Source organism: Bos javanicus, chromosome 1 (assembly GCF_032452875.1).
Source record: "Bos javanicus breed banteng chromosome 1, ARS-OSU_banteng_1.0, whole genome shotgun sequence".
Lineage (NCBI taxonomy): Eukaryota > Metazoa > Chordata > Mammalia > Artiodactyla > Bovidae > Bos > Bos javanicus.
In genome coordinates, this window is record NC_083868.1 from 50,381,207 (window position 1) to 50,407,800 (window position 26,594).

At 35.2% G+C, this 26,594-nt stretch overlaps 1 protein-coding gene and 1 long non-coding RNA gene across 3 annotated transcripts in view; one reads left to right on the forward strand and one right to left on the reverse strand.

Moving 5' to 3' along the window:
• Nucleotides 1-26,594, forward strand: part of ALCAM (activated leukocyte cell adhesion molecule) — a 228,626-nt gene that overhangs the window by 131,276 nt on the left and 70,756 nt on the right. The window lies entirely within an intron of this gene.
• LOC133228707 (uncharacterized) lies at nucleotides 8,861-16,983 on the reverse strand. Its single transcript, XR_009730342.1, has 3 exons — nucleotides 16,941-16,983; nucleotides 15,120-15,209; nucleotides 8,861-9,629 (listed from the first exon to the last, which is right to left on the reverse strand). It is a non-coding gene; the product is annotated as an uncharacterized LOC133228707 (long non-coding RNA).

Genomic DNA, 26,594 nt, shown 5'->3' on the forward strand with positions numbered 1-26,594 from the left:
TAAAAAAAGATCTGATAGCCTTTAAGAAAAAATCAATTCTGTTCCAAGAATTTACAAAGAACTTTGCTTCTTATTTTGTGTATGAAAAGAAAGGGGGAAATATGGACTAGGGATGGAGGGAAAGAAGAAAAATTACATTTTTAAATACTGTCATCTAAACAGAGTTTTTAAAAAAATGTTTCCCCTCCTCAATCACTGAAGAAGAAATACATATTTCCTAGCTCCCTCCTTGTCTTCAGTTTTGTTTGACTTTGCAGACATCATTCTGCATGCACTCTCTCATTCTCCATTCTCTACAAGGTCTTTTGACGTTCTTAGTGTTAAGTACAATAACAGAATACAGTAATTGAGATAGATAAGACAATCTTGGGTAAAGTTGTGGGCTAATTTATTATTACTAGAAGAGGTAGTTTGTAAAGAGATTGCTTTTTACCATACTCAGTGATGTTAGATATTCTGATTGTCCAGTTTTTTGAAAAAATATGTATGTATGTATTTATGGCATAAGTATAAGGAAGACACAAAAGGAGCAATGAAGAAGTTCAGTAAAGATTATCCCTCAAATATGAATTGTATAAGCTTTTTACATCTCCTCTTTCACTCTATTACCTCCCTCTAAGTATTCTTAGTAATGAAAGAAAAAAATTTTCTACTCTATTTTTGAATTGAATCAATGAAGAAAAGAAAGTTTTATGGTATCCTTTAAGGAAGAAATTCAAATAAAGTGTGCTTCCCACTGAAGCACAGAAAACCATGAGGATGTTCTCTTTTTTTTTTCTTTAAACAACATCAAATCATTCTCACTAGGAAAGGGGGACTTCTAAAAGGTCACGGAATGCATTGAAGATAAGCAATGTTTTCTCTCTAGACACTAAATAGAAAAAGGAGGTAGAGAAGGAAGGAAAGCATTCCCAAGTCATCCTAACTGATAAGGAGCTTCCTTTAAGTGCTCTTTATATTTGACTTTATATGCAATTCATCAGAATTGCTCATCTCTACAATTTATAACAACATGAAATCTGTCATAAGAATATCTTTTTCAGAGAAAATGACTTTTGGGGTGTGTATTGTGCTCTAGTTAGTCTCCTTTCTTTTTGAAGTGAAAATACCAAAGGTTGTTAAATAAAATTCCTTTAAAAATGAATGTTCTTGGATGTGCTCCTGATGGCTATATTCCTCATAGCATGATGAACACCCATCATGGTTTTGCAGTGACATTTCCAGTTTCAAATGCTCTGTCCTGCTGTCACCAAAAATGCATTCATACTTGGCAGACTATGTCTCAATTTTTCATTTGGAAGATGTGGTCACTGAATTCATATGTTGCCAAGCAGAATTTCCTCGGCTCTTATTGTTTGAAAGTGAAAATTGGGCTATCCTCTGTGAAGCATCTACCATGTTCAGAGTGACTGATGTCTTACATTCATTATCTACTTAATGCTGGAAGAGAGATACAGTTTTTTCCCATTTTACAGTTTGTGAAGTAGAGAAGCACAGAGGATTAAATGATATACTCAAGACTTCTACATCTAGGAAGTCATGATGCTAGGCTTCAAACCAGAATACTTGAATAGCAAAACTTTGGGCTTTTCCCTCATGCTCTATAGCAGCGGTCCCCAACATTTCTCCATATACCAGGGGTGGGGGTGAGGTAGGGAGGGGTGGTTTCAGGATGATTCAAACACATTACACTTATTATGCACTTTATTTCTATTATGTTTCTTCAGCTCCACCAGGCATTAGATCCCAGAGGTCAAGGACCCCTGCTGTATAATATTCTGCTTGCTATTCCATACTTTCTGGTCAGACAAACTAAATGTGAATCATCAGCATTACTGAGAAGTTTTCTAAATGTTGAGTGTGTGAATAACATGCTCTGGACTTAGGTCTCCATACTAAATAGAGAAGAAGAATCATAATGCAGTTTGTCTAAAGTTTGACAACCTTTTTACCAGCATGTTATGTTTGTCAGTTTGCTCTGTGTGTGTGTGTGTGTGTGTGTGTGTGTGCACGCACGCGGGGCGGGGGTTGGGGGGTGGGCAGCTACCTTATCTATTAGTATAATGTGCGTTTTTCTGTCTTGCCATGGTATGGTCATTGTGATATTAGATAGTGGCTTTGTTCCATTAATGAAGATGTAATTCATCACAAGCTGCTCTAAAATAGAGTGAAACAGTTTCTTCCTTAGGTTATGTAAATACTAATGTTTTTCACAGTTTTTTGAATTATATTGTATATGGTAAAAATGATGTATATGTTTAGGAATGAGAAGGACTCAACCTATCTCAACCTTTTTAAAAGCAAATGAATGGCAATAAATTTCGATGGTACAATGTCACAAATTATTTCTGAGTTCATGAAAGTGCTTAAAATATACCAGCTGACTAGAAATGATATTTAGATCACTGTAAAAATCCAAGTAAAGTTGAATTCTCAAAGCCATGTAGAATGGAGATCTCATATCTTCAATATCTAAGACCTAGAAAATAAATTAAAATATGCCTGTATTCATCTCCCCTAAAAGTAAATGAACTAAGGTAAGCGAAAACCAGAAATTGATAAGTGGATTATCAGTTAAGACAAAAGATCAGAATAGAATGTAAATTATAGCTAAAACAGAATATAGAAGTCATGCAGTTTTATCTTCATACTATAATATTATCATTTTAGTGATAAGGTATGTTTTATTAATTCTTTCCCAAATCCCCAGGCCAAAAACACACACATAATATTAACATGGCTTTGAGTTATGAATAGAAAAGTCCTTTAATTCTATCTTTCTAGTGTTTTCATTCCAATCCCAAAGAAAGGCAATGCCAAAGTATGTTCAAACTACCACAGAATTGCACTCATCTCACACGCTAGCAAAGTAATGCTCAAAATTCTCCAACCAGGCTTCAATAGCATGTGAAATTCCAGATGTTCAAGCTGGTTTTAGAAAAGACAGAGGAACCAGAGATCAAATTGCCAACATCCATTGGATCGTTGCAAAAGCAAGAGAGTTCCAGAAAAACATCTACTTCTGCTTTATTGACTACACCAAAGCCTTTGACTTTCCACGACAAACTGGAAAATTCTTCAAGAGATGGGAATACCAGACCACCTGACCTGCCTCCTGAGAAATCTGTATGCAGGTCAAGAAGCAACAGTTAGAACTGTTCATGGAACAACAGACTGGTTCCAAATTAGGAAAGGAGTATGTCAAGGCTATATATTGTCACCCTGCTTATTTAACTGATATGCAGAGTACATCATGCAATATATTGGGCTAGATGAAGCACAAGCTGGAGTCAAGACTGTCGGGAGAAATATCAATAACCTCAAATATGCAGATGCTACCACCCTTATGGCAGAAAGTGAAGAAGAACTAAAGAGCCTCTTGATGAAGGTGAAAGAGGAGAGTGAAAAAGTTGGCTTAAAACTCAACATTCAGAAACCTAAGATCATGGCATCTGGTCCCATCACTTCACAGCAAATAGATGGGGAAACAATGGAAACAGTGACAGACTTTATTTTTGGGGGCCCCATAATCACTGCAGATGGTAACTGCAGCCATGAAATTAAAAGATGCTTGCTCTTTGGAAGAAAAGCTATGACCAACCTAGAAAGCATATTAAAAAGCAGAAACATTACTTGGCTAACAAAGTCCATCTAGTCAAAGCTTTGGTTTTTCTAATAGTCATGTATGGATGTGAGAGTTGGACTATAAAGAAAGCTGAGCGCCGAAGAATTGATGCTTTTGAGCTGTGGTGTTAGAGAAGACTCTTGAGAGTCCATTGGACTCTAAAGAGATGCAACCAGTCAATCCTAAAGGAAATCAGTCCTGAATATTTATTGGAAGGACTGATGCTGAAGCTGAAACTCCAATACTTTGGCCACCTGATGCAAAGAGCTGACTTACTGGAAAAGAACCTGATGCTGGGAAAGATTGAAAGCGCGAGGAGAAGGGAACAACAGAGGATGAGATGGTTGGATGGCATCACTGACTTCATGGACATGAGTTTGAATAAACTCCAAGAGTTGGTAATAGACAGGGAAGCCTGGCGTGCTGCAGTCCATGGGGTCCCAGAGTCAGACACGACTGACTGACTGAACTGAACTTCTAGTGACAAGAAATATGTTTTACCTTAAAGATATGTTCTATAAATTAGTTCATGCCTATCTTTCTTCCAACCAACTAAATTGTATTCATTGGTTATAGTCTTCTGGAGGTGGAAATGTGGTTGTTTGGTGTAATTGGCCTATTGTATTTAAACACATGATCAAATAAGTAAATGGTGGCAGACAGAACCAAACATATATCCTCAGGATCTTTAGGTGGAAAGCTGATGTGATTTCAAGAGAGAACATCTTACCCTAATTACCTCAGTTCAGATATGGATGCATTCTTCACTCTTCCATCTCCACTTAACTCTTGGAATCCCCAGGAGAACTACTTTTTAAAGTGGGAATTTTAGAATTGCTGTACTGGTGAAGGCTGGTTCTTTAAATTAATATGATATTGCCTGTTTTTTATTTCAAAATATTTTAGCTAACAATCACTTTGCTTTCAGAGCCTCTTTGGAGAAGATAAACCTGCTGTGGATTTGCTTAACTCACACAGTCTACTCAGGGTCCTCATTATAGGTTTTGTTTAGGACCCATATTGACCAATTAAAGTCCTCCAATTTATTTCTCAGATGTTATACTTGATTTACCAGCACAGTTTCTACATTAATTAATAGTAGAATTTATTTTCCAGAATTCTACTTCCAAAGCTAATATGTGAATCATCATTAATTTATCATGAGAATAAATCTGCAAATATTCAAGTCAATTTCTCCTAACCAAGGAAAAAAGAGTACTTTCATTTAATGTTGTTGTTAAGTGTGAACATGGTGAAAAGTTGTTAGGTAATAAAAACAAAAAAACTGACTTTTCTACAGTGAAATATTTAGTCTGCTTTTATTATGCATAAAATATGCATATGCATATGCATAAAAATTATGCATTTTTTATTAAAATAAAATATTAAAAGTACTTGATCCATTTTTCTTCTATTCCACTGCGGTCATTTGACAAACAGGATTGTTTGTCAGAATGAACTACTAATAGATTGTAATAGGCAATTATTTCTTCCTACTCTGAACACCTGAGAAGAACTAAATATCAAGTCAAAACTGTCACTCACTTGAACACCAAAGTGTTTGGTATTAATTGTGCTGGTTGAAACTGAAGAATTTAGGGGGAATAGTAATCAGTTTTTCACACACCATCACTTAGAATACAAGTGACCAATTTAGCCACTCTTTCCCTGCTGCCAGAAAGCTATAGTTGAAATACCTATGCTAATTTAACTATAAACTAATTATAGTTCATATTATTAATAGAATGGGAGAAAATTATTGAAACACAAAAATTGCTATACTTCCTTATTATTAAAATGCAAAGAATGATTTACTTTCTCCATCTCTTCCCTTCTTTCTACCTTCCTCCCTCCTTTCTTCCCTCCTTTCTTTTCTCCTTTCCTACTTTTTCCCTTTCTTCCCTTTCTCACTCCTTTTCTTTTTTCTTTGCCTCTTATTTTGGGATTTTGTATTTTCAAAATATAGGCTTTGTATGTGGGAGTAGTCAGATAACATTTTTTTAAAACTCAGTATGTCTTTTACAGTGTTTTCTCTCCAACTTTCAAAACTATGGAGAAAATACCTATAAAGTATTTACAGTTTAATAGTGGGAAAGGCAGTCATTCTGTTACATGCTTCACCGTATGTCGTACTACATACACTTGAAAATACATTATCTTCATCATATCATTTGGCTAGATTCCAAAAGCTCAGTATCTTAAAAATATCAGAGAGATTTAGAACAAGTGCACATTGCGGTGTTAATAGAGAGAACATTGATTGGGAGCAGAAGAGTTGTTTCCTGAAGTCAGTTCCACCTTTAGCTCTAAAAATGCTCTAGTCTTCAGCCTCCTTAGTTGTATGATGAGTAACCTCTAGTGAATAATCTCTAAGGTTATTTCTCATTCCAATGTACAATGCCTTTAAATCACTAGACAATCCATTGTATAAAGTGCAATAACAGAGTATTTTGTAGAGTCAGAGGCTTCTTATCTGCCAAACTCAACCCTTTAGAGCCCAGCCAAGAATCTATGGGAAACACATAGGTTCTCAGCAGCCAAAATAAATGCTGGTGTCCATGACCATTCCTAACCTTATTCTTTGGGAAAGTCCTTGGGGCCCTCACACAGAGATTGTTTACTCTTTAAATAGAATCTCTTTTTAAGTTTGATTATCTTGTTTTCAAAGGCCTGGCAATTTGGAAAGGGACTATGAGGCAATCATAAGATGGAACAATGTATGGGAAAGGGTTTGTAGGCTCTCAAGTACCATGCAAATCTGAGCTGTTATCATTCGTAAGAATGACACCTGACAGGAACAGTGAGAGAAAAGATAAGTCATTTCAGACAAACATAGTGATGTCAAAATTCTATTGGGCTGTGCTGTTTCATATACTAGAGCAAATAGGTTTAATCATTTCAATAGTTTCCAAGATCCTGTCTGAATTATAGCACAGTATGTGCTTGTAGAAATAACTGAATTACCACAAGAAAGTTCATTTATATTCTGAATAATATTTGGTTTAAGAGATGATTTCTTGGAAAGTGCATTTTTAAGTAATATATAAATGTTAGGTATTATCATATAATTTGATTTGAATTTCAGGACAGTATGCAATGTGATACAAATGTTTTCCATCTGAAAGAATTAAAAATTTAATGTAATATGGTACATAATGGGCTAGATTTCAATTGCCTAAAAATTATATCTGAGTAATCCTAAATATATGAAGTGCTACTCTAATTTTGAAAGGCAGTAATTTTTTATTATCTATAGTAGAAGTAATTAAGATTAAAATAATATTAATTCATTTTGCTCCACAATTAAACAAAATTATTATGTGCTCAGTTTAGAATTTTCTGTAACACTGTTTCTAGACTCATGAGCCTGTTATGATAGTATTGCATACTGTTGGAGTAATGCAAAATATGATACATGCCCATACTGAAAACATACTACATGCTGAGCCAATGTATAAAAGTTTTTAATAATCCTTGAGTGATACTGGTAACCAATATAAAGCCAACTAAAATTAAATTAAAAACACTCATCAATTGATGCGAAGTTAGAAACCAAAACCAAAGTTTGTCAGTGTCAAGTTTCTAAAATATTCACTGGAAATGCCAACAGCAAATTTAAGTTATAAAGCGAAAATAAGAAATCTGACATGTTCTCTCTTTTTTTTAAAGATTTTGCCAGCCCAGACATAAAAGTAATATGGCTTCAAATGCCAGCTGAAAATTAACAAGAATTCTTTATGAGAATCCAACATGGGAATCCTTTTCTCATATTTGGGAATGTTAAGCCTAGAATATTTAAGCCCTGTTTTATATCATATTATACATGGATAAATGGAGGCCTAAGAAAGCATATTCTTGATGATTTCAAGGCAAATATGAGGCAAGAACTCAGGTTCCTAGACTACCACATCAGAGTTCTTTCAACTATGAGTTGCAGATTCAATATTTTATACTGAATTATTAATAAAGACAGTTGATAATCTCTATCACATCAATGGCAGACATTTTAAGAATGAAAAAGTGGATGGAGATGACAGTCCATGATCCTGGGGACTTGAGGCCATAATTTGGAAATCATTTCCTAAAGTCCAGGCATTTAAGGAGAGCACGCAGAAGCAGCTGAATGGTGAACAGGAGAAAGGACATTAGACAGGCAGGTGCAGGTTAGTCGAATTGATTGACTTCCTGGCAGCAAGGGCACAGATTGTTTGATTATGCTTTTGTTCAGCAAGGAAAGAAAGAGAACACCACCAGAGGCTGCTAACTCCCAGCTACCAGCAACTTCTGAAAGGGGTATTTGAAAGATATAGAAGTAATATTTTCCACCCTCTCCCTTTATAGTCTTTGGCAACCATCTTTGGTCACACTGTCACTTGAATTGGAATGTTTAAACTATAATAGTACAATGGCTTTGTATTTTTAATTAATTTTTATTGGAGTATAATTACTTTACAATGTTGTGTTAGTTTCTACTGTACCACAAAATGAATCAGCTAAACATATACACATGAAAAATGGGCCCATGTCGCCCATTCATGTCCATCTCTTTGTGGACATGGACGTTAGCCCACTAGTCTCCTCTGTCCATGAAATTCTCCAGGCAAGAATACTGGAGTGGGTTGCCATTTCCTCCTCCAGGGGATCCTCCCAACCCAGGGATCAAATCTGGGTCTCCTACATTGCAGGTGGACTCTTTACCATCTGAGCCACCGGGGAAGCTCACATATACATATCTTCCCTTCCTTTTGGACTTCCTTCCCATTCAGGTCACTACAGTTCATTAAGCAGAGTTCCCTGTGCTATACATTATATTCTCATTAGTTCTCTATTTTATACATAGTATCAGGTTTTGTATTTTATATCAGAGCTTTATGAGATCCTTGACCCACTCATCAGTGCTTGAAGAAACACTTCTGGAATCCCAATTGAATTCAGAAACTGCTCTAAAAAAGAAAAATTAGTAGTGACCTAAAAGCTCAATATTGTAGGTCTTTTTCTTTTACATTTCATTTTTGCTCTTTTCATCAAAAGTTCTAACTGGTAAACACAAAGCCTTAGTGGAATAATAAGCAGGAAATTTTCTTTAGGACTATATAAGTTCCAGCACCATGGCTTTTCTCTTTCTGTATTTTGCGGTGTTTACCAAAAAGGGCTTGCATGTGTTAAAACCAAAATGCAAGTTACATTAACAATTTGCATTTAGAAATCCAAGCACTTAACACCACCAGACTTAATATTTGCTTTGGACGGTTCTGATTGTTTAGTCTCAAGCTTTTTCCAAAAAGCTAACATAAAAAGGCAGCTCTCCTATTTGCCTAGTTTGTGTGTGGTTTCACACATGGTGCATGATGTGCTTCTACGAGACAAAGTGTTATCTCTTCTTCACATGAGCAGTGTACCCAGCTGGGTTGGGAAATGTGAACTTTGTGATCACATGAAGCTCACATAGATTCCACTTTGGAAGTGTCTCCTCCTCACTGTGCTTTCTCTTCTTCATTCTCTTGCCATATTTCACTATGATTACTTGACCTTCTAAACATTGTAAGTTTCTAACAAGGTTACCATCCCCTAGTCTCTGCTGTAGTTGATTATCTTTCACAACACTGCTAAGGAGAATTTTCAACAGCAAAAATCTGACCACTTCACTGCCATCCTTAAAATACACCAAAAAACCCTTTTATTGCTTCCACATTCTTTATAGGGTAAAATCCAGATTATTTAAGCTGTTGTTTAAGTATCACTCCAGAAGCAGCCTTCCCAGCTGTATTTCCTTCCATTACCTCCCACATGCCCTAACTTTTAGCCACACTGGCTGAATGAGATCATACTTCTTGTTCCCAGCATTTCATCTGCATGCACTTTCCTTCATTCTCCTTCTCACTTGAAGAAATCCTTGTCTGTGAAGGTCAATATGAATGTCCTTTTGGAATAAAGCCTTCTTCAGTCTATTCATCAATCTCTCCTCTGCTTGTACAACATTTGGCACATAATCTCTTTGATTCCCCTAAATAATAAAAGACAGAGGTATAATAGCTAACATTTTGAGTTTTACTGAGATATTATTGACAGAAAAAAAATTGTATGTGTGCGAAGTGTGTAACATGATGCTGTGATACACATATTGCATTGTGATTACCACATTTAAGCTAACCAGTGTATCCATCACCTCAAATAGTTTCCCTTTGTGTGTTGTTGGGGCGATAGAATGAGAACCTTCATATCTAATCTGAGCAAATTTCATGTGTGCATTACTAATAATTATAATCACTTGTTGGAGAAGGAAATGGCAACCCACTCCAGTGTTCTTGCCTGGAGAATCCCAGGGACGGGGGAGCCTGGTGGGCTGCCGTCTATGGGGTCACACAGAGTCGGACACGACTGAAGCGACTTAGCAGCAGCAGCATAATCACTTGTGGCTCAGTCAGTCAAGAATCCTCCTGCAATGAAGGAGACCCAGGTTTGATCCATGGTTTGGGAAGATCCTCTGGAAAAGGGAATGGCATCCCACTCCAGTATTCTTGCCTAGAGAGTCCCGTGGACAGAGGAACCTGGTGGGCTACAGTCCATGGGGTCGCCAGAGTCAGAAAGACTGAGCGACTAAGCACACATGCATGTACATTAGGTATCCAGAACTTGCTCATAACTGAAAGCTCGTAGCCTTTGACCAGTATCTCCCCATTTCCCCCTTCCCCAAGCCCTAGCAACCACCATTTTACTCTCTGTTACTGTGTGTTGGGCTTTTTATGTTCGACATATCAGTGAGATTATGCAGTGCTTGTCTTTCTGTGTCTGTCTTATTTCACTCAGTGAAATGTCTAGATTCATCCATGTTGTCACAAATGGCAGAATTTCCTTATTTTCTTCTTTTTTAAGGCTGAATAACATTCTATTATGTGGTTGTATGTATGTGTGTGTATCACATTTTCTTTATTGATGGACATTTAAATTGTTCACATATCTTGGCTACTGTGAATAATGCCACAGTGACTGTGAGAGTGTAATATCACTTAGACATAGTGATTTTGTTTTCTTGGATATATACCAAGAAGTGGGTTGCTGATCATGTGGTATTTCTATTTATATCTGTACTTTACCATGATGGCTGTACCCATTTTACATTCCCCCCAACAGTGTACAAAGATTCCTTTTTCTCCACATTCTGACTAGCATGTACCTTTTGACCATTTTAGTAAGAGCCATCCTAAGAGGTATGAGGTGGTATCTTGTGGCTTTGATTTCCCTAATGATTAATGATGTTGAGCATCTTTTATTAATAGTTAACATTTACTGAGCATTTGTATGAAAAGTATTCTTTCAAGCAGTTTGTGTATTAAGTCACTCAGTCATGCCTGACTCTTTGTGACCACATGGACTGTAGCCCACCAGGCTCCTCCATCCATGGAATTCTCTAGGCAAGAATACTGGAGTGGGTTTCCATTTCCTTCTCCAGGGGGATCTTCCCAACCCAGGGATTGGACCCAGGTCTCCTGCATTGCAAACAGATTGTTTACTGTTTGAGCCACCAGAGAAGCCCTTTAAGCAGCTTACACATTAATTTATTTAATATTCACAATAACCCTTTGAGCTTGATACTATTATCTTCTATTTAATGGCTGGAAAACATGAGAACATATAGTTCAACTAACTCTGTAGGTCACTTACCTTCTTAGTATTAGGGCTTGAATCATACCTGTGTAGTGTTGTCTGTTGCCTCTTTTTCTAGATTTTAATCTCCTTCGAATAGATAATTTATTTATGTTTGTGTGCTGAACAGGAATACAGTATCTGACATATTGTAGCCAACCAATTGCTTTATGGTACAATGCTTTTATAAATTACCTGAAATAGAATCTTTTGGGTTAAGGAAATTTTATTTTCTTAGGCTTTTAGAAAAAATTAGGGAAAATATGACACAAGTCAATAATAAAATGCTTATATTGAGATGCAAACTGTGGATCTTGGTGTTTAGCATATATCTTTTATAGTTTCTCAGTTACATCAACAATATTGGAAAAATGTTTAACTTGTAATTACTATAGACTATTCTTCAGGCACATGCAATTTTCCATTTTCAGTAGATTGCACTGGCTTTCCAGTGTACATCATTATAAATTATCTTTTAGCTTTAAAGGTTTTAGAATGAATAGCACACTTCCCTAATGATATCTTTCTGAAGTACTTGTGTATGAGTTATTTTCACTGACCATATAGGTTTACCTTGGGCAACTATTAGGTATGATATTGGTTTGGAAATTTCCTTTGTAAAATATCTCTCAGGTTTTAAAATTAGAGGTAAGAAACAATGAATTTCTGAATAACAAATTCTAAAATCATACTGATTACCTATAAAGGTATGGAATATATATATATATATATTCCAGAGAGAGAGAGAGAGATTGAATATGCATCAATATTCATACTTGTATGTTGAGGCTACTGACAATTGAAAAAATGATAATGAAGAAAACATTTTAAAGCTGATTTCAGAGATGTTCTTTATCATCTGTTCTATATACACAGGTAAAATTGTAGCTGAAGAATGCACACTTACAGCATGTTTTGGTAAAGCTCTTAAGGGGGAACTAACTTGAAAATTGCCATTGGATTTTCAGACAGTGACACAGTCTAAGCATCCCAGTCATTTCTATTTGGTTTGTTTGTTTTTAATTAATTTCTTCCTTGAGAGGAAGCTTTAGGAGTATTTTCAGTTATAGAACTCAAATGAGATTCATAAACCAAACACATGATATAACATGAAGCCTTGCTAACACTCCAGCAGCTCATCTCTGTAACATGGTATTCTTTTAATGTGTAGGGACAGTGATTTTTTTTTTTTAACCTTAATGACACTATTGTCTTTAAAAACTGTTAAGAATAGCAGAGCCAAGGAGGTAAATATTATAAAATGAAGTTTAGGGGGATTTTGAGCATCATTATCTTCCCGAGAAGTAACCATGAACGAATTATCAAAGACATTATCTCTTTTAATCCAAAGATGAACCAAATATATTATTAGCACCTTGGTGGGATTGAGAATATGTAGAAAACATAATCATAAAACACCATTTCTTACTGCAGCACAACCACCCAGGATACTGTTCAGCAGAGGTCTTGGTGTTGTCTGCACCTGCAGAGAGCTGCCTGGGGATGCAGCTGGTTAGACAGAGATCACCTTTACTGGTGGATGCAAAGCTTTGTCCTTGAAGATTTTATGTCCTTCCTTCCATCTTAACCAAGGGAATTTAAATGAGATTGTCTGAATATAGAATGTATACATTCCATAGGCTGAAGAAACTATGTACATTGTTCTTCTTTAGGTTTATAGAAAAATTCAATAGAAAAGAGTTCCCCTATACTCTTAAACAGTCCCCATCCCCCTATTTACCTATTATTAACATCTTGCATAAGTGTGGTACATTTGTTACAACTGAGGGGTCAGTATTGCCACATTATTATTATTAAGTAAAATCTATAATTTATGTTTTCCTCTTTGTGTTGTATGTTTTATTGGTTTTGACAAATGTATAATTATTTGTATCCACCATCATAGTATCAGAATAATTTCACTACTCAAAGCATTCTCTGTGCTCTGTCTATCCATCCCATCCTTCCTCTCATCAACCCCCTGGGAACTCCTCTCCTTACTATCTCCATAGTTTCACCTTTTTCTATAATGTCAGACTCATACAGATTGGTACAGAAGATCAATCAGATTAACTTCTTTCACTTGGCAATGTGCATTTAAGTTTCCTTTGTCTTTTCATGAGCTTGAGCTCATGAGCTTGGTAGCTCATTTCTTTTTATTGCTGATATTCCATTGCATGTACCACCTAGTTTATCCATTCACTATTGAAGGACATCTTGGTTGCTTCCAGAATTTGGCAGTTATGAATAAACATTATGTTAAGGTTTTTTGTGAACTTAAACATTTTTAACTCAGTACAAGGAACTCTACTCAATACTCTATAATAGGAAAAGGATGCTTTTCTAAATGGGAAAAGGATCTAAAAAAGAATGGATGTATGTACATGTATAACTGATTTACTTTGATAAAGTTATTTACTTTGATGGAGTTCCCTCATAGTTCAGTCAGTAAAGAATCTTCCTTCAATGCAGGAGACCGAGGTTCGATTGCTGGGTCAGGAAGTTCCCCTGGAGAAGAAAATGGCACCCTACTCTAGTATTCTTGTCTGGGAAATCCCATGGACTGAGGAGCCTGGCAGGCTGCAATCCATGGGGTCACAATAGTTGGACACGACTTAGGGACTAAACTACAACACTAGAAACTAAAACAACGTTGTAAGTCAACTATACCCCCAATAAAAAGTAAAAAGTTTTCAAAAACTTGTAATTGTGAAAACTCTTTTTGATGGAGAGGAAAGGCATGAGTTTTAAAGTTAGACTTAATTTGAATCCTAACCTTCATTTTATTCATCCAATAAATTTTTCTTGGTAGTCTATTCTATTTTCTCTACTGTGCTGGGTGTTTGAAATGCTTAAATAAAGTGCTATTCCACCTGTCAAAGGTGCCTCGTCTACACTTAAAAGCCTTCTTATACCTCTGATTCCTTATATGAAAGATATCTATTTCAGATATTAGCAGTTTTCTGTTGTGTTCTGAGAATCAGATGAGCTGTCATAGACAAGACTTCACATATTTCCTGGCAATAAATGCTCAGTTGGTATATAACATCCAATTGAGAAAGAGGTGGTACTTGATAGTTTATTTTCTTGCTAGTCCTTCTGTCCTTCTGATCTATAGGTTTTATAATGTTAAATATGAAAGTTTTATTTACTAATACATACGGAAAACATTTTATACTTTTCAAACAATATTCCTAGCTTAACCACAATTTAAAATGAAATAAGAATGTGTCATCATTTTCTGTTTATCTAATAGTGATGAGTATTGGACTTCAGGTGAGAATTAATTTGGTGCTCTAGCTTCACTACATACTGGTTTGATATTGTTGGTGTAGTCTCTTGTGTAGTAGTCTCTTGGCTTTGAAGGGTGAACAGGATCCCATCAGCAAAGGAAGCATCATAGTATGTGTTCACCATAAACATTTATTCATTCATCATATAGGGCTATTGTGAGATTCAAATGCAAAAATGTACAATATACATAAAAGAGTACTACAAACTATAAATCACCATAAAATGTCCATTATTATTGCTATAATTGCTCTAATGTATTTTTTGCTTTTAATTTGGCTAACTCTTTACTAAATCAAACTGTAGGTTTGATTTTTTTTTTTCACTATACCCCTATTGCAATCTGAATTTTCTAGGATCCAATAACCTACTAATTTTAGAGGGCCAGTTCCCTTGTGGCTCAGCTGGTAAAGAATCCGCCTGAAATGCAAGAGACCTGGGTTCGATCCTGGGTAGGGAAGATCCCTGGAGAAGGGAAAGGCTACCCACTCTGGTATTTTGGCCTAGATAATTCAGCTGAATGCAAAAGAGCCATTTCCTGCTGTAAGAACTTGCTCACCTTTCTAGGTGTTTGTTGTTGTTATCGTTTTTGCCATTTTGTCCATGATGGTTAGTCTTCCAGAAACTCTGCGGATCATTAAACCTTTTCCTAAATCACAGTATAAATATGACACATTTTAAAGTTACAATGAGCCTCTGGGATTACAAAGTGTTCAGCAACTTATTTAAGAGTAAGGAAGAGTTTCAAAGCTCAGCCAAATTAAGGTCCAGATTTTACAAGATCTTTAAAAGCATTTCCCCATTCTGATATCCTTAGAAAAGATTAAAACTACCTTTCAGTACAACTTCCTATATTTCTCATTTCTACTCATTGCTTTCCTAAATTATCTTGTTCTCTTTCCCACTTTTCCTCCCACTCATCAATTAAGAGTAATGACTGTCAGGGAAAGTGGAATATATCAAAGTTATTGTTAATATTGTCTAAGTTCATGCATTTCAGAGCAATACCACTGAGCTTGTGCTGTAGACAAGCTACTGTGGGTGTCATTCTCTATGCTGACCTGTCCTTGAAGCAACACAAAACCTCTTAAGACTGGAGGATGATTTCATTTTTATGTAGTATATTATGTTGATTTCCTATTGTGCAACTATTTGTTTTACTTTTAAATTTTTTAAAGAAAATTTTATTTTTCCTGTGGTCTTAATTGCTTTCAAAAAATATGTATTGGACAAGTGTTTCTATTTCTTCTTCCTCATAAGAACTAGAAAACTAGATTTCATAGTAAGCTGAGTTTAGTTCTTAAAAAAGGGCAAATGCCATAGAAAGCCATCATTTTCTTCCTATGACCTTAACTTATATTACAACTCCTGTGGGAAGTTGTCAATTTAAAAGCATGGAATTTACACGAATCTAAGTCTTGGAAATCAGCCAGCAATCTTCACGAAATATGTGGGGAAATCTATTAAATAGCTTTTTAACCTTTATTACTTACCATGTTTGATTGTACAAATCTATATCCTCAGGAGACATAGGCAGTGCTAATTGGAATTCATGTGAAGAAAAGAGCAAAAAGCTATTTCAACCTATGTAAACATTTTTTGGTACCTAGTTAAATACTTAACCAGGAATATTCCAGAAGCAGGCATCCTGGACAAGATCACTCAAGCAATTAGGAAGCAAAAGTTTACTACTCTGCTCATTCAGGAGCCTTGACAACTTATTTGCTATCCCCTCCCTCTCCCCCGTAATTCATTACCTCAATTATTGGGTAAAATTCTCTAATGCTATAGAATATTACTTTAAATGCTAAAGCAATAAAATTAGCACAAGCTATTATTAACAGAAGCTCTCTGAAAACAATGATGATCTTATTGGCTAAAAATATTTATGATATGTTTTTTCTAAGACATTTGAGAAATGTAAAAGCTATTAGGAATTTGTTGTTTGGGAGTTGGAGAGTGTTATCAAGGACAGCTTTGATTATCTCAAATCAAGAGGTCTTTTTGTTGTCATGGCATTAAATTATTTGCACACAACAAATTTAATAATGTCACAATAACTATTGAACTCTTTCTGAAGACAGGCTCTAGTCTAAATTCCAAAAGTTCCCATTACTTCAGATGATGCACTTAAGGTCTTTTGTGAAGCGTTGTGCCTGCTTTCCTGTTGATAGTGTTTTCGTGAATACAATACAGTTATTGTCTTTGCTAAAATAATTAAGTCATATTCACAATTTCAATACAACTTACATGGGAAAATGTAACTTTTCAGTATTCAAATAGAACTGATACACTTAGTTAAACTTTGAGCATAAATGTTTTCATCCTTCCTTTGCATCTAACATGGGACAGTATTCAAATAGGGGTTTCTTCTACCTACCTCTTTAGTTAAGCTGGTTCCCAAATGAAGTCCTCAGGATCTGAATAGAGACAATGCAAAAATTAATGCAGGAAATTGAATTGAGGGAGAGAAACAAAAGGAAAATAATGTTTACTGATTCTTTTCATTTTATTGATTAATTAATTCCTTAATGACATAGCATCAATTCCTAGATAATTAGGAGAGAAGCATGATAGTAGAAAACAGTCAACTTTATGAATTTCAACTTACATAAATTATTAGTTGCATAAATATTTGTAATTATTATAATGTGTGAACTGTAGAATATAAAGGGAAACATGATTAAACGTACTTTTCTTTAGTCTCCTTTACTACATTTTAAAATAAAATATAGAAGATTAGTATTTTCATATACAAATTTTAAATTTCTGGTTCAATGTAGTCTTCTTGCCTTCCCCCTGCCTCGCAATAGAGCATGAAGTGTTTTTAAGTATTTTTATTTGAGTTTGTCCCCACAAAGGGACCAGTGTTTACAGAGACTGTGCAGTCCAGTCAAAAACTCATCACTGAGGAATGAGGACTTGGTGACACACAGCTCCCCTTTGAAACAAATTTTTGGAAACCCCAGTTTCATCTTCAAAACAAAGAATGTGAAGAAAACTGTCAAAGAAACCCTAAATCCTGATGCTCTTGGTGACATTTCAAATGTAAATCTAGGTCGGTGCACTGTTTTGAGTGTATGTTTTATTCCATTAAAAATATTTTTAAAACACAATAGCTTTTTGGTGGTGGACAATGCTAAGATATTGAATTCTAATTACTTCAGTATCTGCTTTATCCCCACCTTCCCGGATTCCCTAGAATCCCAAAGAATAGTAATATGGTTTTCTGAAATGTTAAATGAAGACTAAAAGTTAAGGGCTGTAAGAATATGATCTGATAGAGTTCCTTTCAGTGCACTGCACTGGGGCTTTATTTTACCCATTATTATTGAGCACCTGCAACCTTCATGGCGCTGTGATGAATTTCAAAGTGAGGGCAATGTAGGTTTTTCCTTCAAATAGGTTGCAGCATAGTGGAGAAATTAAACTGATAATTTCTCCCTCTTTTGAAAAGAAATTAAAATTCATATATATATATATATATATATATATATATGTCTAGAATTTAAACTCTGAATACAGGGTGTTTTCCTTTTATCAATGTGAATTGCCTACCCTAGACAGCCCTTGGCACAAAGCGAGCACTCAATAGCCAATAAATGAAAGATAAAGAATAAATACTGAAATATATGCAGACAAAAAGGAAAACAAAGTATTTGCCTATTTGTTTCAGTGGGTTCATGGAGAGCATTGTGTAGATACACTCTCTAGCTTATATTTCTGTTTTAATGAACATTAGTTTCCTCAGTTGTTTAGTATTCAAAATAATTCTGTGTTATCTTTGCATATAATCATGCACTTGTGCAAAAACTTTTTGTAGGCTAGATCCTCAATGGTATAATTACTGGATCAAAGGGTATTTGCATTTTAAATTTGATAGATAGCATCAAATTATGCTTCCATAAGTTCTGTTCAATTTAGAATGAACCTTAAATATTTTATTTTTTAATTCAAGGCAATCTTTGACAATCTAATAAAAGTTCTGAATTCTCTTTCTTTAAAAAGAGATGCCTCAGTATACTACAATTTGGGTTTTTTAAAAAATAACTTTAGAGGATTCATAGATGCCATAAAGTCCATTTATGGATCCCAAGTTAAGAAATTCTAACAAGTACAGTAGAGTTTGTGTTTTGCTGGTTTAAAATTCCTGAGGCATTTCACAAAAAGTAAGAAAAAAGTCCATAAATTAAATCATTTCTGTTGCTTTTAAATCATTTCTAAGTAAAATTTTTGCTTTATAATTTAAAAGTGACCCCAAATGGAATCCAAATGCTGGTGTTGATGGTGAAAGGAAAGAAAAAGTAAAAAAATGTAACAGTTTATTGCATTTTATTAAGAAAATTTTATGTGCGTTTATGAATTTGGGTAAACTGCCAGTTTTAGGACATGTTCCTTATGAGAAGCAAAGATATAATTTGTCAAAATTACTATAATAAAAAATGAGGATCTTCCCAAACCAGGGATCAAACCCCAGTCTCCTGCATTGCAGGCGGATTCTTTACCAACTGAGCCACAAGAGAAGCCCAAGAATACTGGAGGGGTAGCCTATCCCTTCTCCAGGGGATCTTCCCAACCCAGGAATTGAACCAGGGTCTCCTGCATTGCAGGCAAATTCTCTTTACTAACTGAGCTATCAGGGAAGCCCTGATAGTAGTAGTAGGTGTTGATTGTAGTAGGTGTTCAGTAAACACTTGATGCTTGTTTAATGTATAAATAGGTGATTTTTTGAGATGGGCCTTGAAGAATATGTAGGAATTCAGACAAAGCAGATGGTCCCAAGGAGCAATGATAAAAAATGAAGCAGAGATGAAGTAAAACCTAAACTAAGTGGAAATAAGTGTGACTTATCAGGCTCATATATCATTATATGCTTAGGATATTTATATAATGAGGCATATGGTATAGGCTACCCACTCCAATATTCTTGGGCTTCCTTTGCGGCTCAGCAGGTAAAGAATCCGCCTGCAATGTGGGAGACCAGGGTTCGATCTGTGGGTTGGGAAGATTCCCTGAAGAAGGGGAAGGCTAACCACTCCAGTATTCTAGCCTGGAGAATTCCACGGACTGTACAGTCCATGGGATCACAAAGAGTCAGACACAACTGAGTAACTTCCACTTTTATTTTCACATGGTAAATTGAGAAGGTAATTTTCAGCACAGTAATGCAAACTGGTCACTATATTTTTTTAAATTATATTGTTTTTCTAGATGTCCCTTCTGTGATATAATATGGATTATTAAATTGACCTATACTCCACTAAAAAGATAAATATTTTGAGCATTATAACATGCCAAACTTGGAAGTAATGTTAAAAACACATATATTATAGTGTATTCCTGAATACTAGCAGTATTTTATAATTTAGTAAAAAGATTTTTTTCACCTGAATGTGATTCCACAGTGGCCTAACCATTTATCTAAAAGACATAATATAATGCATTTATGGTGCTTCCTCTGTGGCTCAATGGTAAAGAATCCATCTGCAATGGCGGAGATGCAAGATATGCAAGTTAACTCCCTGCACTGGGAAGATCCCTTGGAGAAGGGAATGGTTACCCACCCCAGTATTCTTGCCTGGAAAATTCCATGGACAAAGGAGCCGGCAGGCTACAGTAAAAAGGGTTGCAAGGAGTCAGACATGACTGAAGCACGTATGCACACAATGCATATCTAAAATTGTAGCAACTGGTGAGAGAAAAAAAAAGGAAGAATTACTATTTTTCTGATATGTAGCAATTGCACAACTATATCTACATTATAATATATGATACTTATGAAAGGCAATGTAGAAGTAAACTTTGAAAAATTGTATTCCTAATTCTGATTCAGCAAAGACCCAATTTGACCCCCCATGTGGCCATGTTTATGAAGGAAATTGTAGAAAAAAGAGGCTGCATAGCTGTTTTCTCAGTTTCACAAAGTGACATTGGATTCCCTTAGATGTCTTCTCCCATCTGCCATGCAACCAAGTTATTTGGGAATTACAAGAACTCATATCACACATGCACACGCTCGCAGACACACACACACAGAAATCTTACTTGTTGTATTTTACATGACCTTGACAAAGATTTTAAACTCTTGTTTAATATAATAGTTTATGAGAGGAATTATGAGATATAATTATGTGTCATTGAATCATAAAATCAGGTTTGGAAGACTCTTTAAAGACATCAGCTTAATCTTCTGTCAGTAGAGCTATTATATTTTATCATATCAAATAAGGTACATGTTGTAACATGTATAATATCATATAAGAAATGAATCGCCAGTCCAGGTTCGATGCACAATACAGGATGCTTGGGGCTGGTGCACTGGGATGACCCAGAGGGATGGTATGGGGAGGGAGATGGGAGCGGGGTTCAGGATTGGGAACACGTGTACACCCGTGGCAGATTCATGTTGATGTATGGCAAAACCAATACACTATTGTAAAGTAATTAGCCTCCAATTAAAATAAATAAATTTAAATTAAAAAAAATAAATAAGATACATGTGATATATACACTTTAGAAAGTATATATAGTAGATACAATTTGTTTCAGTATAATGAATATATGAAGTAGATTTCTGTGAAATAGATCTTTTGTAATTTCTTAGATTGGATTAGATCCCAATGTTTCAAAGTCAGAAATCAATCCTCCTATCGTAGTTTAATATAATATGTTTCTGTGAAGAAAACCAATTTGATAGATATTATTATGTGCAATTGCTTCCTCCATCCCTTCATTCATATTCAGTGATTATTTAGTCCTACGCTAAGATTCTGTTTTAAAACAATGATCCCTTTATTGGAAACCACAGTTTTATTAAATGAATGAAGGTCTAAACCAGTAGTTCTTAACTAGTTGGGATTTCTGGGGGCAGTTTTGCCTCCTGGGGACATTTGCCATGATTGAAGATTTTCCTGTTGTCTTACTGAGAAGAAGGTGCTATTGATATCTGAGGGGCAGAGACAGGGGTGCTGCTAGAATTATGTAGGACAGCCCCCCACAGTAAAGATTTGTTCAGTCCCAAATGTCAACAGTGATGAAATTAAGAAACACTACCTGTTTTAATTAGAGTTGTACATATCTTAATTCATTAATAAAGCAAATAGGGACACTGGCATGTTTGTCAAAATCAGTCAAATACATATGAAAGTAATTTCTAAGGATAACTCTCATTTTTACCTACTTCCTCCCCCAACAGTTCATTTGCACAAATAAATTTCTCTAACATTTCTGTAGAACTGGAATTTAGTTTTTATGTCATAAGCTCTGAGCCCATTGCAAAATGATTTACCCTTCTATGGCACCGACCAGAGCTACAGAGCTAAAAAAAAAAAATGCTTTTAAGGATGATGATGCTTTCAAAGTATCAGTGCAATAAAAAATAATTAACCACACTAAATTACAGCCTGTAAAACAGACTCTGATGAATTTTGGTCTTATACTATTCTATATTATTTGCTGCACTTTTGCTTGAAATATGGTAGCAGATTCTGACTTTTAAGTGACCTCAATGCAGATGTCTATTTGTCAATAATGCAAAAAGAATGATTACTCAGACATTGACCATCCTTAAGAATTACTCTACACAGAAAAAGAAATTCTCACCAATATGGCCCAAATTATTACAGTTTTATTATTTTAATTAGAAATATAAAGCATTCACCTGACTTCAAAAGGTTGCCAGAGTCTGTTTTAGTGCCTCTTTAAATTATTTGCTGTATAAAATACATAACTATAATTATCTTATATTTTATGATCACTTGCCTGAGAATGCTATATGTGAAATTATTTGGTCAAGAGATTTTTCTTGGTCTGTGCTTGTCTTATTTTTTTCTCACTGAATTCTCCTATGTCACCTTTCTAGTTCTATAGTTCTTTATCTGTAGCTAATAATTCTTCATAAGAATGACTGAAAAACTACACAATGCTATTCAAGTATAGCACATATTTATGTTTTATTCTATGTCATGACATTTTGATAGCAACAGTAATAATAATGAATAACATTACACTAAATTTTTAGAACACATTTAATACAGAAGGTGATTTAGCCCAGTTTAAAGTATCTTCTGACATGTACATATAGACATAACATGTTATAGAACAGAAATGCAAACCTTTGTGCACACACACATTTCCTTCTATATTTTCTATTTAGCCTCTTTGAGAAAGGACATCATAGGTATTTTATATTTGCAATAATATCCAATAATCTCTAGACTACGAAACCATGAATAATTTAACAAACTAATATTACAGGGAAGTAATTGCAGGGAGATTCTAGTAAGCTAAATTTAATTCAGACTTGGCAATTCAAAGATAAAATCTCTTGCTTCCATGAAAAGTATAAACAGAATTATTTGTGTTGACAGGTGCTTTGGGTCTACCTGGCACTTCCGTCTCAAAGACTGAGGTGCCCTAGAGGTGTCAGGAAGCCAATGTATCATGAAATCATAGTAGTCTTTATAGCTACTTTATCCCTAGAGGGTTAACAATGTTAGCTCTCCCACAGGTACAAGTCTTTCTTTCAGATGAACCTGGGAGTCATTATACTCCTACCTGAACAGTAAAGTTGATGAATATGGCAAACTTGAAAATTATTTCTAAAATCATTGTGATTGTGGCTCCTAATGCCTTCCAAATGATTATCACTCATTCTGCCCTCAGTCTGTGGACCAGGGCTTCGCTCTCTTCTCGCTCTTTTACCTACTATGCTCATTCTTGTCAAATGTCTTATTGCTCTATGTTTCTGGGAAGTCCTGTCATGGCTAATTTTGGATATCGAGTTGTCAGTAAAAGACCCAGTCCATAACTTTGCAAATACTTTAAAAAACAACTCTGTATTATGGTCATCACAGGTAAGGAAAAGGTATTTCTTAAGGACTTTTGCAAATCATGGAGTACAAACAGTGCTTCATTTCTCTTGAAAGGGAAGGAAGAAATGTTCTCTCCTGTAGTTTCATCCATAAACTCATAAAAACATCGAATTTGTGTTTGTTTCTCTTCAAGTAAGAGCATGCCATTCAAGCTGAAATCCATGTTCCCTAAACATTGAAGACAGTACATGACAGCCTTTACAGTAGGTGACAGGAATAAGAATTTTGAAAGTTCTGGTGTTGTCAATGCCTCCCTGGTTTCAAAGATGTTAATTTGATAACTAAAGTGGAAAGGATTCCACAAGATTCAAATGAAAAATTATCTTATTAGATGCCCATTAAGTGCCAGAAATTATTCCTGGGATACTGTGGTTAAAAAAAATGTGTTCCCTTCCCTGCTATAATTGTGCTTTCATCATGCTAATACATTATGTACTTGAAATTCACATAGGTTTAATTTCAATTATAAAATTATAGCATTTTAAAATTTTAAATCAATTATAAAGTTTGCTGTATATTGAAGCTTTATAGACAAGAGGAAAGAAAAATGGTCTGTAAGATAGAGCAGAGCATTACATTTTTTAGAAAAGGCATTTTTTATTTCCCTTTACCTAGCAAAGGATCACCTCATTGGTACCTAAGCCCTGTAATCTGTTTTCACTCCTGGACCAACCGTGGGAACACCATCAGTTGTCAAAAGATGTTTTTATAATACAGAAAATAATTAGACATTCATGTCTTGCCATAATTTAAGGAAGAGATTCACAACTTTCTAGAGTCATTACATATTCAAGTGTCTTGCTATATAGTCATGAAAAAAAATACTAAATCACAAAATTGTTTCCATGGCTTGGAAGACCCTATGTACAGTGCTTGAACAGATCCTAAAATACATGATACAAGTTCCACATTTAGGAGCCAAAGTATTGTACAAAACCAAGTTCTACTTGTGAAATAAAACAGTTTCTTAACTGCCAGAAGTTTGCTTGTCTGCAACCACATATCTAAATCCTTACAATTTTTATTTTAATAAAGCTGAAGAGACCATTTCTTCATCTACAGTCTTATGCTCTTCAATGATTTATTGTAAAAAGAAATTTAAATCACAATATGATTGGCATTAAACAATTGAAAATTATTGATAAAAATTAATTTTTCATTATAAAATAATAGGTAATGAAAGTTTTAGTCAAATTTTGTCTCTAATAGCAAGTTAAAAACACATTCTATGGCTTATACTATACTTTGTATTCTTCATTTTAATGATGTTAAAAATTCTGAAAAGTAGTTGTGTGGTTTATTTTTGTGAAAATTTGTGTTCTCTGTAATGTTTTTGTTCACTGGAGCAAAATTGCTTTAATGGAAAGTACCTTCCTCAGTTGACAGAATTCCTTTTCTTTCTTTACTAAGGTTAATATGAAATTTTTGTACATGTTGTGACTGATGGGTAATAGTGAAAGATAGTATCCACCCTGTCTTGTTTGTTCAGAAAGTCATAAAATGGTCTTATTTATGCATTGTACAATACCTTAGCTTTGCACTTTAGCACCACCTGGTGGACAAAATATCGTTTGTTTTTCTCTTCAATTTAGTTAGCCCCTTCACACTCCGCATCCCATTATGAGGTATCTTGCTATGCTATGCTAAGTCACTTCAGTCGTGTCCGACTCTGTGTGACCCCATAGACGGCAGCCACCAGGCTCCCCCGTCCCTGGGATTCTCCAGGCAAGAACACTGGAGTGGGTTGCCATTTCCTTCTCCAATGCATGAAAGTGAAAAGTGAAAGTGAAGTCACTCAGTCGTGTCTGACTCCTAGCGACCCCATGGACTGCAGCCTACCAGGCTCCTCCATCCATGGGATTCTCCAGGCAAAAGTACTGGTTGTATCTTAATAGATATTAAATCATTTAATACAATTAAATAATTGTAAATGTATCTAATCTTAAAGACAGATGTAAATAAAGTAAGGTAAAAAGATCTGCTAAATACTATATTATTGCCAAATTAAATGCCTATATTTCTTTAAATGTCATAAATTTGAATAGTATGTTACATATCTATGAAAAATGTGGAAATTATTGATAATTCAATTAGTTATAATTTTCATTCTTTTCAATAAAGTATTGAATAAGGAAGTTTTCTATACTTTAGTAACAAGTTAGATTGTCTACCGAAAAAGCAGTGTAATCATTTCATGAAGAAATTTCATACTACAAATCTTTTCTTTTTTGCCCTCTCCTTGCTTGCAGGATCTTGTTTCCCCTACCTGGGATTGAACCCTCTCTCTAGTAGTGAAAGTGCAAAGTTCTAACCACTGGACCACCAGGGAATTCCCTACAGATTCTTATCATGTTAATATTTTGTGTAGAGTTAAAATGAAAACTAGTACTTTAACCATTATTACAGTAAAGCAGGACACTTTCATGCTCATTTTGCCACTTATAATTAAGATTCAGTTGTGGGCTTATTTGTACGTGTTCTTAGTTTTTGATAGTTTTTGCGATTTTCTGGAAGTTAAATTTAAGAGTATTTTCAAATAAAAATCACAAATATATTTGAACCCAGTTTTGAAAAATTTAAGCATATTAATCTCTTTGTATAGTCCTATGTTTCTATGAAATACAGTGAATTTTCTCCTTATATAATACAGTTGAAGGTGAAAATAAATCCCAGATGCTATATGGTTCCTTTGGCATATACTACTTATTTATATGGGGCTTCACCAGTGGGTGAATACTACTTATTTATACAGGGCTCAGTGATAAAGGCAATGGCACCCCACTCCAGTACTCTTGCCTGGAAAATCCCATGGATGGAGGAGCCTGGTAGGCTGCAGTAAGTGGGGTCGCTAAGAGTTGGACACGACTGAGCGACTTCACTTTCACTTTTCACTTTCATGCCTTGGAGAAGGAAATGGCAACCCACTCCAGTGTTCTTGCCTGGAGAATCCCAGGGACGGTGAAGCCTGATGGGCTGCCATCTATGGGGTCACACAGAGTCGGACCCGACTGAAGCGACTTAGCAGCAGCAGCAGCAGTGATAAAGAATCCACCTACAATACAGGAGCCACAGGAGATGCAGGCTCTATCCCTATATCATGAAGATTCCCGGGAGGAGGGCATGGCAACCCACTCCAGTCTTCTTTCCTGGAGAATTCCATG